Raw genomic sequence first — 12,456 nt, 5'->3', positions numbered from 1 at the left:
TATATAAATTAATAATAATGAATAATTATTATTTTATCCTATATGTATTTTATATATGAAATTGTTATTGTTAAAATAGATGTTATGTGAAGAAACCATCTAATTTTTACTTCTATCTATTTTTGTGCCAAGAAATGTATAAATAATGGCGCCTAGTAACTCATGGTAAGTATGGGTAATTACACATGAACCCTACATATTTTGGTGGAAAGACTTGCTTAGATTATGGTAGGAAGTAACTCTAGGTATATATATATTTGTTTACATTAATCCATGTGACATAAAGAATTTTCATATCGTATCCTCAACCTAATATGGACTTATATAATCTTTGACATATATTTTTATTGAGTCAACATTTAAATGTTTACAATCATTTATAAACACTGCGGCATCTCCTTCGTATTAAATTTTTATTGAGACTCATTTACAGAGATTATAACATCTCCCCCATACTGGGTTGTAGAGCGCCTCTTCATGCAAAGGCTATATTGTCAACTACAATATTTGCATATTTAGGTTGTTGCTCTAAAAAATGTTAGTGTATTTAAGATGTTCATTAGTGAGAAGAGCCTTCTACTCTTACATTGAGGTAAATGGTTTTATTAGTTGCTCGAGTGACCATATCTATTATGTTAATCAAAAAATTTTATTTTATAATTATGAAGTTAATGGTATCAATTTTGAATAAAACAATAACAAATTTAATGAGTAGTATTTAAGTGTGACTTTTTTGGAGTTTCCGACAAATTTATCGCTAGAATCCAACGGAAAAATTTGTAGCCAAATATTGATTTGTGTTGTTTATGTAGGTTTTAACCCCGTATAGAAATTACCTGCATACGAATTCTAAAACAGAAAATAAACAAAAAACGAGAGCGTAATACATAAAATAAATAAACACAAAGATTTTCTCCTGGATCCCAAAACTGGGACTACCAGATTGATTTTTCATTATGTTCCTTACAATGTTACAATACATATATATACATGTCGAAGCACGCAATACCATGGACTGAAAACCATCGCGCCCAAAACCATGTGCGAAAACTATGCACAAAACCATAGGTAGGGCTGCCCCTCTTGTGACCCCCCCACTGCAAATCGACGCAAAGAAAAGGGGGGCTCCACCTCCCCTCTAAGCGGGCTAGTCGTGGAAAGAATATAACACAACCCAACAGTTTAAACTAAGTTTTTGCCTACATATATGGATTCGATGCCCTAAAAAATGTTTAGGGAACTTCGATTGTAAACAGTGCACCTGTCAAACTCATGATTTCAATAAATCTCTATTGGATTCTAGACAAATTAAATCTGAAAATAAACAAGAAAATTTTCCAACAAATTATATTTAAAGACTACTCTATTTAATAATTCTATACAAATTTTTAAATTTTAATCCATTTAAAAATAATAATAATAAATTTTACTTTGTAATATAATTTTAAGCTTATAATTTCGAGGCATTTTGAATGGTTTTTGGGTACTAAATTTATCGAATCGATTTTGTCATCCCATTATATCATACATCTCACTCCAATTTTACACACTTACTATTCATGATTCCAATTATAGGTTAGAATACATATTGATGTGAGAAGGATAAAAAATAGAAATCATTTCAGAAAATTAAATTTAAAAGCCAATATTACTAATGCTTAAGCGTATATATATATAATTCAAAAATATTTATATAAAGACGATTATAAAAAAATTATATATATTATAAACACACATATTTTATTGTATGTAGGTAGAATATAAAATTATAAGAAAATAATAAATTTGATAGCTAATTAGTAAAATATAATTAAATCATTGTTATTTATATATGACTAAGGGTTATGTTAGCATCATGTTTATACCTTTATGTCAAATTAAGGATGTGAGTTTGTCTTTTTAGAAGTCATAATCATGTAAAGGGAGGTAATTTATTCATTATAAGGTTTGCTAAGTTTAGCGAAATGTGTCAATTAAACTATTTTTCCTAACTCTAAATCTATGCAAAATTTCTCTTAGTGATTTGATATATATGCAAAATTTCTTTTAGTGATTTGATCTATAGCAAATTATTGAGTGGCACTACGAAATGTTTTTGTAGCGCTTTTTGAAAAAAATTAAAACTTGATTTCTAACCCGTTAACCCATCTTTTTTGAGTGCTCAAGTGGTGATTTGTAAAATATTGGTCCTCCTCCTACATGATATGACATTTGCCAACATTTTTGAGTCCATTTGAGTTGTGTAAGATCAAACACTAGTTTACCCTGTTTTTCTTAAAATTGGTTTTTCATGCAAACCCATATTTGCAGTTTTCTAGTGTAGAAAGGTTGTTAGTTGTTTTGCAATCCTCTGTTAGGGTATTTCAAGGTTAGTAAAGGTGTTTGCAGGTCTTGGAGCATTGAAAATGGGTCGGTTTGGCCATGTAAAGAGAAGCCAAAACAAAGTTCCTTCTCAAGTTGTAGCTCTTGAAATCAAAGGAGAATTTAGCCACCACCTGGTTGAATGTTAGGTAACCAACTCACAAAATAGAAGAAAGAGATAGATCAATGAATTCAAAAGTAGCCTCTTCGAGGGGAAAACCTCCTCTACATGACACAAATGAAAAATTCTTGGATGATACCAATGACAAGACCTCCTTTCTATTAGGGCCTAAATCTACCTCAGGCTGAGAAAGGCAGGATCTAGGGTAACATCAAACCACGCTTAACCTGGTAGCTAGCCCTACCAGGTTAGGAGAGGGCTCTCTCCTTTTCAATCTCAGAAGAATATGATCAATATAGCTTGAGATGACTGATGTAAAGACTGATTTTAGGCTAGGTATGTGCATAGAGGAGTTTGATTGAGTTTAATGATGGTTTGCTGGCTCGAATGTGAAAGGCCGTTTTGGGTTCGGGGAATGGACATAGTCTTGCAGAGATCTATATGGGGCGAGGTAGGAAAATGACTTAGTACTTCAAATTGAGTGAGATGGAGAGCTTTTAGACTGGTGAGGAGTTGGAGAGGGCATGAAAGTCTCAGGGATCCTCTTCAAACAGCTAAAAACATAAATAACTAAACAAACCCTAGGTAGAGCACTGCAACTCAATGAATTCTACCTTTATCCTTGTTTCATTTAGTTAAGATGAACTCTGAGAGATAATGGCATACATAAAACACATGTAAACTTGCAATTACAGAAGGAAAAGCAATACCAAATCAAGTTGCCACAAGAATCCCATAAAGTGCTACAAACCCTAGCCTATTCCTTTGCCAAACCACTGAAATGAATGTACAATAATTCTCAAAGCATTCACAAGAGTCCAACCTTTACCAATGACTGAAAAACTACTAGATATAGGCAACAAACAACTCATGCTAGGCTTTAGGGGTCGAATTCACGAGTTTAGGAACTGTTTCAACAAGATATAAACTAAGAACTGAAAAGTAGGCAGTGGAACAACATGCCTCTAAAACCTAGGAAAATGATTCATTCAGTTGCAAACTACCTTTTCATGATGGATCTACCTCCATGAGTGAAAATTTAACATATTTACATCAAAATCCATCAAGTCACATCAAATTACATCATGAGTTTGACTATTAGAGAGAGAAAAGTCAAACTGAGAAGAAACTAGTCGAAAAATAGAGTTTTTTGGCCAAAATGACAAAATTTCATCTTGTGCACCGCACTCCTGTCCCTGTGCGCCATGCTACTTTGGAGCTGATTTTGGAGGCCTTCCCATGCACCAAATTTTCTCCAAGTAGACTTCTTGGAAAGGTCTACCAGTCTACTTTCCAGAACAAGTGGAATTTCTGAATTTGGTCTCCATTTGCCCCTCCAAAAATAAGTTCTCCCAACACTACTACCAATGTGGCCAAAAAGGGGTAGAAATGGCATTTTTGAGGTGTTTTTGACCCTTTTGTAGGCTCAAAACTTGTCAAACTTTCTTGGCCACGTGAGGGAATTCATATTTTTCCATGAGGAATCCAAAAAAGCTGAGTTTTCCTCCAAAGGAAGTCCCTAGCAAAAGTGCGTGCCAGGTGGCGTGGCGCACCAGGTAGAAAAATCTGTTTTTTGGTCCAAAAATTCAAAATTTGCAAAAAGTTTCCCAAATTTCTTGAAATTTGGGCTAAGTGTCCTTCATCAAGTGCTGTGTTGAGCTAAGGAAGCCTCAGCCAAGATCTAGAGTCTATCTTGCTCTTTTCTCTTCCTCAATGCTTTCCTCAACTTGGCCTTTAAAGTCCTGATTCTTGCTTTGCAACTTTTGTTTATCGCCAAGTAGTGATAGGCCATCTGCCTTAACATCTTCTTCTCTCTGTTGGCCTTCTACAACATCTTTTCCAAGTGTATGTTTGTCCTCTGAAGCCAAGATTCACGATTAGCTTGAATTTCTTGCTCAAGTGGTGTCAACTTGGTTTTCCTCCTCTTGGCAGCTTGCCGGTTTGCCCTTATGTTTTGGAGCTCCATGATGGTTTGTTGATCCTATAACTGTTTGTTTCTATGCTCCAAATAGTTGATTATCCACTTGGATCTTTCCAGGTTGAGAGACAAGTCATGAATGTCATCTTTCTACTCCTGAATGATCTCTTTGAGCTTTGAGCTTAAATTAGTGTCATCATCCTGAATAAGAATGAAATCTGCCTCTTGACCTTCTGAAAGTCCCTCATCATGCATTGGATGCTTACCCTTGTCCTATACCTGCTCTTCTGTTGGAGGAAATGAGACCCCTTCGACCCTGGGTGGAGATAGTACTCGTTTTTCTGCTGCAAACAATCTCCTAGTGCCCTTTTGGTATGTGACAAACACTGGCACACTGGTGGTTTGTGCTTCATGCACCTCTTGCTAATGTGAAGGCTCTCTTGCCTCATGAAAAACTGACGGGGGCACTTGAGGACGTGTGAAGACCTTATGTGAAATGAAATCCTTCGATGAAACATTTAGTAAACTGAGCTAATGCAAAACCACAATTTTAATTAGTGCAAAGTGATAGATGTTGTTATACTGCTGATGAGGAGGCTTTCTTTGCACTAATGTGGTAATTTTCTCAATGTTCCGGCAAATGAAATAGGGGGGTTCATCATCCTCACCCTAGTGAAGTGCATCAAAAATCTGATATGATAGGTGTACAGACGAGAAAATCTGCCCTCACAGCTGAAATATTATATTATGAGTTTCATCAAGGGAGCATATGTGTCCTGTAAGTACCTGAATGGGAAGACCCTACTGACATGTCTCTGAAAACCAGCGTTGATATAAGGCTCATAATGATCTCTGTCCACCAACTGCCCCTTATTCCATTGCTCACCTACATTTGGAATACCAGTTGCTTGAGCTATAGTCTTAGGTGTCAAGGTGAATGTCACACCTACCAAATTGACTTGGCCATTGTGAAGATGGAGTACAAACAGTCTGGCAAGCTCATGGTGGTATTTGACTCTTTCCACCATCTCACAAAATTGATAACAAGATTGGTGTTGGAAGCATGTGACAGCAAGAGGACAAGCCAATAGCTCAGCAAGTGAAGTAGGCTCCTCCCGGTTATGTTTTCCACTCTTATGAGGTCTCTTTGGTGCATGAATTTCTTTGGAAGAGTCACTGACTATTTCCTCATTTCTGTCATAAGAAGAATCTGACTCCATGTTTTCCAATGCTTGAGTTTTCTTAGATGAGTATGAAGAGATTTTATAGTGTCAATAGGTATTTGCTGCTAAAAGATAGGGATTAATGGTGAGGGGACAGTGAAGGGTCTATGAATGGGGGTTTGGGAATGTTTCTTGTAGGGTTTTTGGGGAATGAAAGGGTTTAGGGAATAATATTTAGGGTTTAGGATTGTTGATTAGGGTTTGGGATAAGTGAAAGTAGGGATTAGGGTTAGTAGTTTTAGGGATATGGGGAATAGGGAATAGGTAAGTATGAATGAAAAGGGAGGGAGAAAATGAAGTGAGGGAGTGAGGGAGTGAAAATGATAGGAGTAGGATTTAGATAGCAAAAATAGTGATTTGTAAACCCTAGGTAGTTTTCTCAACAAACTGTGCAAGGAACTAGGGTTTAAATTTTTCCCTATTGAATCACCATGAAGACTAAAACAAACTCATGCATTGGGCATATTGGAGTGTCAACTTACTTGTGCAATGAGGAATTTTGCAATTTGGAAGTTTGGAGGAGGCATTTGGATGAATTTCGGGTGTTGTAGACTGGTGCGCCGTGCCAGTACAAAATTTCAATGTGGACTGCACTCTGTGTGTGTCGCGCCTTGACCCAGGTGCGTTGCACCTGCAAATTTTTCTTCTTTTGACTGCAAAATCGCTCCCTTGACTTCCAAAACACAAATGCACTTGCTCTCTTCTCCTTTGGCATGCAAATGAACCTCTTTGACATAAAAAACACTTTATATACCAATGGCTTTAATTTTTGACTTATGAAAACCCACTTTGCTAATGTTTGCTTTTCACTTGCTTTTTTAAAACTCTGTTTTGGGCAGTTTGTCTTACTTTTTTCCTTTGATGGACTAAATGCTTTGAACTTTTGTTTCTTTTGCAGGAACTGGAGTGCAGAGGCTTGGAAAGGTGACCAAGGTTGCCTTTGAAATTATTACATACAGAGAAAATGAAATTACATGAAATTTAGTACATGAAACATAAAAAAACTTTGTTTTTCCTCAAAACATGGTTTTGAGGAAAAATCAATCACTGAGCAAGTGATTATTGAAATTATTTTTGCTGAGACTTTATTTGACCTCCTCATGTGCCTACTGACCATTATTGAGTGTTGAAAAGACCTTATTGATTAAACCCTAGACCTAATGAGACCTAAAACCCTAAAAATGACTTTTGCAGATTTAAAGGCAAAAAATAACTGCAGATGACCTAGATGTATGAAAATGGGCCAGCAAGTAAATAACATGAGGAAAAATGTATAATATGCCACTACCATCAGATGATCCATGACCCTAATGGAATGCAAATGATCAGATGAAACACCTAACATGCAATGCAACAAGAGAATTTGATCACTGATGGAGGGATGAAGATACCGACACTAACACTTTCTATATATAGGAGTCTAAGGGGTCACAATATAATCAGAGCCAACATAACAATAATCATGTAAGAGTACAAAAATAACAACAGTGGGCTAATACGGGTCACTATAATAATAATATGGGGACAACATGGGCACAACAATAATAATAAGGGGCTACAATGACAATAATAATAAGGGAATACACTGGTATTATAGGGACCTAACATGCCCCTCTCCTTCAAAAAAGTTTTGTCCTTAATGCTTGAGTAGTTATGGATGCTTATGTATAAAATTATCATCCTCCCATGTGGAATCTTTAGCGGGTAATTTCTTTCACTTGATGAGATACTCTAAAATTGATCGATTTTGTAGTTATCGAGTTCATGTTTCTGTGACTGCTTTGGTTTCCAATATGATTTTTCCTTCCATGTCAAGTTCTTACAATATTGTTTGAACTGGGAGCTTGTCACTTATAACCTTCTTTAAGCATGAAACATGGAAAACTTGGTGCACTTGGGAAGATGCATGAAGCTCCAATTTGTATGCCATAGTATCAATCTTTTGAAACACCTTCTATGAACCATAATACTTTGGTGATAATTTATTATACTTCTTAGCTTGCTTGAGGGACATTTGCTTGTTTGGTTGTAGTCGTAGAAATACCCAGTCACCTATATCAAAAATTCTTTCGTTGTGATGTTGATATGCTTGTTGTTTCATTCTATTCTGCACCAAACTGAGGTTATCCTTTAAGAGTTAGATAATTTGTTGTTGATGTTCGAGGTGATGTTCCACTGCTTGAACCTTAGAATTTGATCTTAAAGATGATGTGATGGAAGGTGGATGATATCCATAAAGTGCCATAAATGGGGTCATTTTTGTTGCAGTATGGAAGGAAGTGTTATACCGCCATTTAGCCAAAGGCAACCACTTGACCCATTGTGTTTGTTTATCAGATACAAAGCAAAGAAGATATCCTTCCAAACATTTGTTCGCTATCTCAATTTTCCTATTAGACTGACGATAATAAGATGAGCTATGAGATAACTGAGTACCCAGACAAGAAAATAATTAGACTGAGGATGATAAGATGAGCTACGAGCTAACTGAGTACGCAGACAAGAAAATAATTATGTCAAAAAATTTATAGTGAAAATGGGATCTCTATCGCTTACAATAATATTTGGGTTTCCATGTAACTTTTGAATTGTTTCCATAAATGCAGTAGCAATTGTATTGGATTTAAATGGATGAGTTAATGCACAAAAGTGTGCATAGTTGGTAAGTCTATCAACTACCACCATGATGACACTCTTTCCTGCAGACTTGGGTAAACCTATGATAAAATCCATTGAAACCTCCTACCAATGTTGACTTGGAATGGATATAGGTTGCAATAGACCTGGGGTCTTAATTGTCTCAACTTTAATTTGTTGGCAAACGAAACATTCCGCCACAAAATTTTGAATATCAAATTTAAGGCCATCCCAAAAATTCCCTTCTTAACCCTGTGGTAAGTTTTTAAAAATATTTAGTGCCCTGTTAAGGGAGAGGTGTGCAATTCCAGAAGAATATTTTGTTTGAGTTGGGAATTATTACAGAGGTATAAGCGATCTTTGTACCATAATGAATCATTTTTCCAGCTAAATGTATCAGATGTACTGGGATCTTGCTGCAACTTTTGAGTGAGTGCCCACACTTCTTCATCATTCTTCCATTCATCCCTTGCTTCGTTTATCCAATCTAGTTGGATAATAGAAATGACACAAAGAAATGCTTCCATATCCTCATCCTTTCTTGAGAGTGCATCTGTAACAACATTTTGCTTCCCTTTTTGTAGAATACTTCAAATTCATAACCCAACATCTTTGTGACCCATTTTTGTTGTTGTTATAAAGATAATCTTTGTTCTAAAAAGTATTTAAGACTATCATGATATGCTTTTATCTTGAAGTATCTCCCCATTAGGTAAGGTCGCCATTTCTTAAGTGCATGTAGTATTGCCAACATTTTCTTCTCATAAATAGCTTTGTGTAAATACTTTCCTTTGATTGGACGAATTTTGAAAGCAATGGGTCTTGATTTTTGCATTAAAAGCACACCAATTCCATTTCCAGAGGCATCACATTCCACAATAAACATCTTTGTGAAGTTTGGCATAGCTAAGGCTGGTGCTTGGCACATTTCCTCTTTAAGATGTTCAAATGCCTTCGTTGCTTCTAGATTCCAAGAAAATGCATCTTTCTTTAGTAATGTTGTTAGAGGTGTTGTTATTCTCTGATAATTCTTAACAAACTTGTGATAATACCCTTTCAATCTAAGAAATCCTCACAAATTTTTTATGGATGTGGGGATTTTCCATCCCTTAATGGCTTTAATTTTGCTAGGGTCTACCTTAACACCTTCATGAGATATAATATGACCTAGATATTCCACCTCTTGTACCCCAAAGAAACATTTGGAGGTTTTTGCATATAATTGTTTCTCCTCCAATAGTTTGAGCACCCTATCAACATGTTGAACATGATCCTTCCAAGAATTTTTGTAGATTAGTATATCATCAAAAAATATTAACACAAATTGTCTAAGGAAGGGTTTATTATTGAATTCATAAAACCTTGAAATGTAGAAGGTGCATTGGTAAGGCCAAAAGGCATGACTAAAAATTCATAATGACCCTCATGAGTTATAAATGTTTCTTTCGAAATGTCTTCAACCTTCATTCCGATTTGATGATATCCTGAACAAAGATCCATCTTGGTGAAGTAAATTTCTCCATCTAATTCATCCAATAATTCATCAATGACAACAATGGGAAAAATCTCTTTAATAGTTAGCTTGTTGAGATCCCTATAATCTAGAAACATGCACCATGATCCATCCTTCTTGTGAACCAACACTAATGGAGCAGAGAAAGAACTTCGATTAGGTTGAATTATACCAACTTCTAGCATTTCTGCAAACATACGTTCAATTTCACTCTTTAGTGCATAGGCATATCTGAAAGGCTTGATGTTTGGAGGAACACTTCCTGGAATCAATTGAATAGAATGATCATGTTCAAAAAATAGGTGGGAGGCCTTTGGGAGTCTCAAATACCTTGGAATGGTTGTCCAAAAATTCTGGAGATCTGGAGAAATAGATGATTTCAATGTGGGAACCTCTAGTGAGAATAATTGTACAATTACACCTCGTTGTTCTTTCTTTAGAAGATTTTTCATGTCGTTATAGCTAATTATCTTTCCCGATTTCCTTATGATACCCCTTAATTCAACTTCCTTTCCTTCAAATTTTTTTTTTCAAGAAAAGTTCTTGAAAATTAAAATCTATTGTACCCAAAGATTGTAGCCATTGGACTCCTAGTACAACACCAACATCATCCATTGGAATAGAAAACATTGGACTATTCAATATATATTCTCCCATGGATAGCTTGATATTATAGCACTTTCCAGAGAAATTTATGGTTCCTCCATTTGCAACCATCACTTGACACTCTGGTGCTGGATATACGAAGCAACTCAATTCCTTGGCAATCGTATAATGAATAAAACTATGGGTATTGCTTGAATCAATCAACAACATTACCTTTTTCTTATTGATATGTCCTTCTATATTGAGAGTTAGAGGAGTGGTAATTCCAGCCAATGCATTACACAATATGGTCAGATTCATTTTTTCTTTCTCTAGGGTTTGTTCCTCGTGTATATCCTTTTCTTTTGACATTTCTTGTTCATTTTCTTCCTCCTCTTCACAATCTATGTAACATAATTTATTATCAACACACTTATGATGTTTAATGTATTTTCTATCACAACTGTAGCAAAGCCCTTTTGCTATTTTTCTTCCAATTGTTGTGGTGTCAAACTTGTAGTTTGTGGAAGGCTAGTGGTAGCAACACTTCTGTCTTTATAGTTGTGAGTGGTAGGCTTTTGTTGTGCTGTACAACAACCCCCCATTTCAAAACTTTTATCAAAAACTTTAAATACAAATGGGTCCCTTTTTTAAGACTTAGTTAAATTCAATAATTCAACAATAACCGCATGCTTGGATTTAGTCCCAGAGCACATGGAAATCCTTATCAAAAGGTTCGATCCAATATAAATAATATCCAAAACCTTTTGTTAGAACAAATGTAATATAATATGTCATATATTTTTGAGAATCTCTCATAAGCAAATCTCCGATGCGATAATGCAATGTGACGTATAATTATTAAATTTATTTATCATGATCGACAGTTATGGAGGTCATTAATTTAGAAGTTAAGGTTGAGTCCTTCGAGGATTTCATTCGTGGTAATACTTGATTACATTTTGATTATCATGCTTGAATTACCATAACTCTTTTCATTTCACATTGGCTTTGAACGGGTTTATTTCTCTGTTACGTTCTTTCATTGTTTGCACAGAGCAACTCTGAGTTGATGAATCCATTAAAGATGACGAAGAAATCCAAGAAACCCAAGGTCCCCATCATAGCCAAGGAAGAACCAGGGAATAAAGTGTTAATATCTGATACTACTTGCCTTGGTTTAAGCAAGGCATCTTGGGAGAGTATCTACAATTTGCTGGAAGCAGAGGATTGTGAAGAACTCGATGTGGAGGCAATAGCAGGTGGCATGAGTAAATTAGAGAATACTCTTAAGGAATTGGCCTGCTCATACCTTCATAGAATAGCAGCTCGTGCCAAAGTTTTACCCTATAATGTCATGGTCAGGTGGGTTATTGAGAGCATCGCAACCACAGAAAAAACTTTCTTCACAATTGATGGAAGAATATTTGGGTCATTCAGAGTAGAAGATATCAGACAAATGTACCATTTTCCTCAACTAGAGAAGCATTATAAAAAAGCGTTTTGGAGGCTTTCACCAAGGAGAACGCCATCAAATCCAAACCTATCAGGCAATGGAGGCATTTTCCAACCAAGCACAAGCATGAAACATCGAGTATGTACTTTGTAGATTCGTTGGCCTTTCCTTATTATTATGTTGGTGCAATGATGTGCAGACTCTTCGGAGTCCATGATTCTGCTAAATTTTCTATATAGATGGTAACATTAATGGAGGCTGCAATTAATGGCTTTGTCATGGATTGGGCAACCATCTTGTCTGCTAAATTGGCCAACCAGATACTTGACTATAGAAAAAGCAGGGTTGTGTCTACTCAGGTGATACCCCCCTTTTACATGAGTGCCTATATTATGGACACTATCTGTTTCAATTCCGAATATCCCATTCTAGGATGGAAATGAACTCTGCACGACCTTTTGTGGTCAACAACAACCCCCCTCTTTGTTTAGTATTAGCAATAATATCAAGCAAAGGGGGACCCTTAACAAAAATCCCAAAAATATTTTTATCCAAATTTTTGTATTTTAACTCCCTAAAAGCTATATCGCCATCGCAGAGAGAGAGTGAAGAGTTTTCCTATGCGCATAAATAAGCTGCAAA

Source organism: Pinus tabuliformis, chromosome 5_1, assembly GCF_031772625.1.
Source record: "Pinus tabuliformis cultivar Carrire ecotype Pingquan chromosome 5_1, CPIR1, whole genome shotgun sequence".
Taxonomy (NCBI): Eukaryota; Viridiplantae; Streptophyta; class Pinopsida; order Pinales; family Pinaceae; genus Pinus; species Pinus tabuliformis.
Note: the sequence above shows the minus strand (reverse complement) of the source record.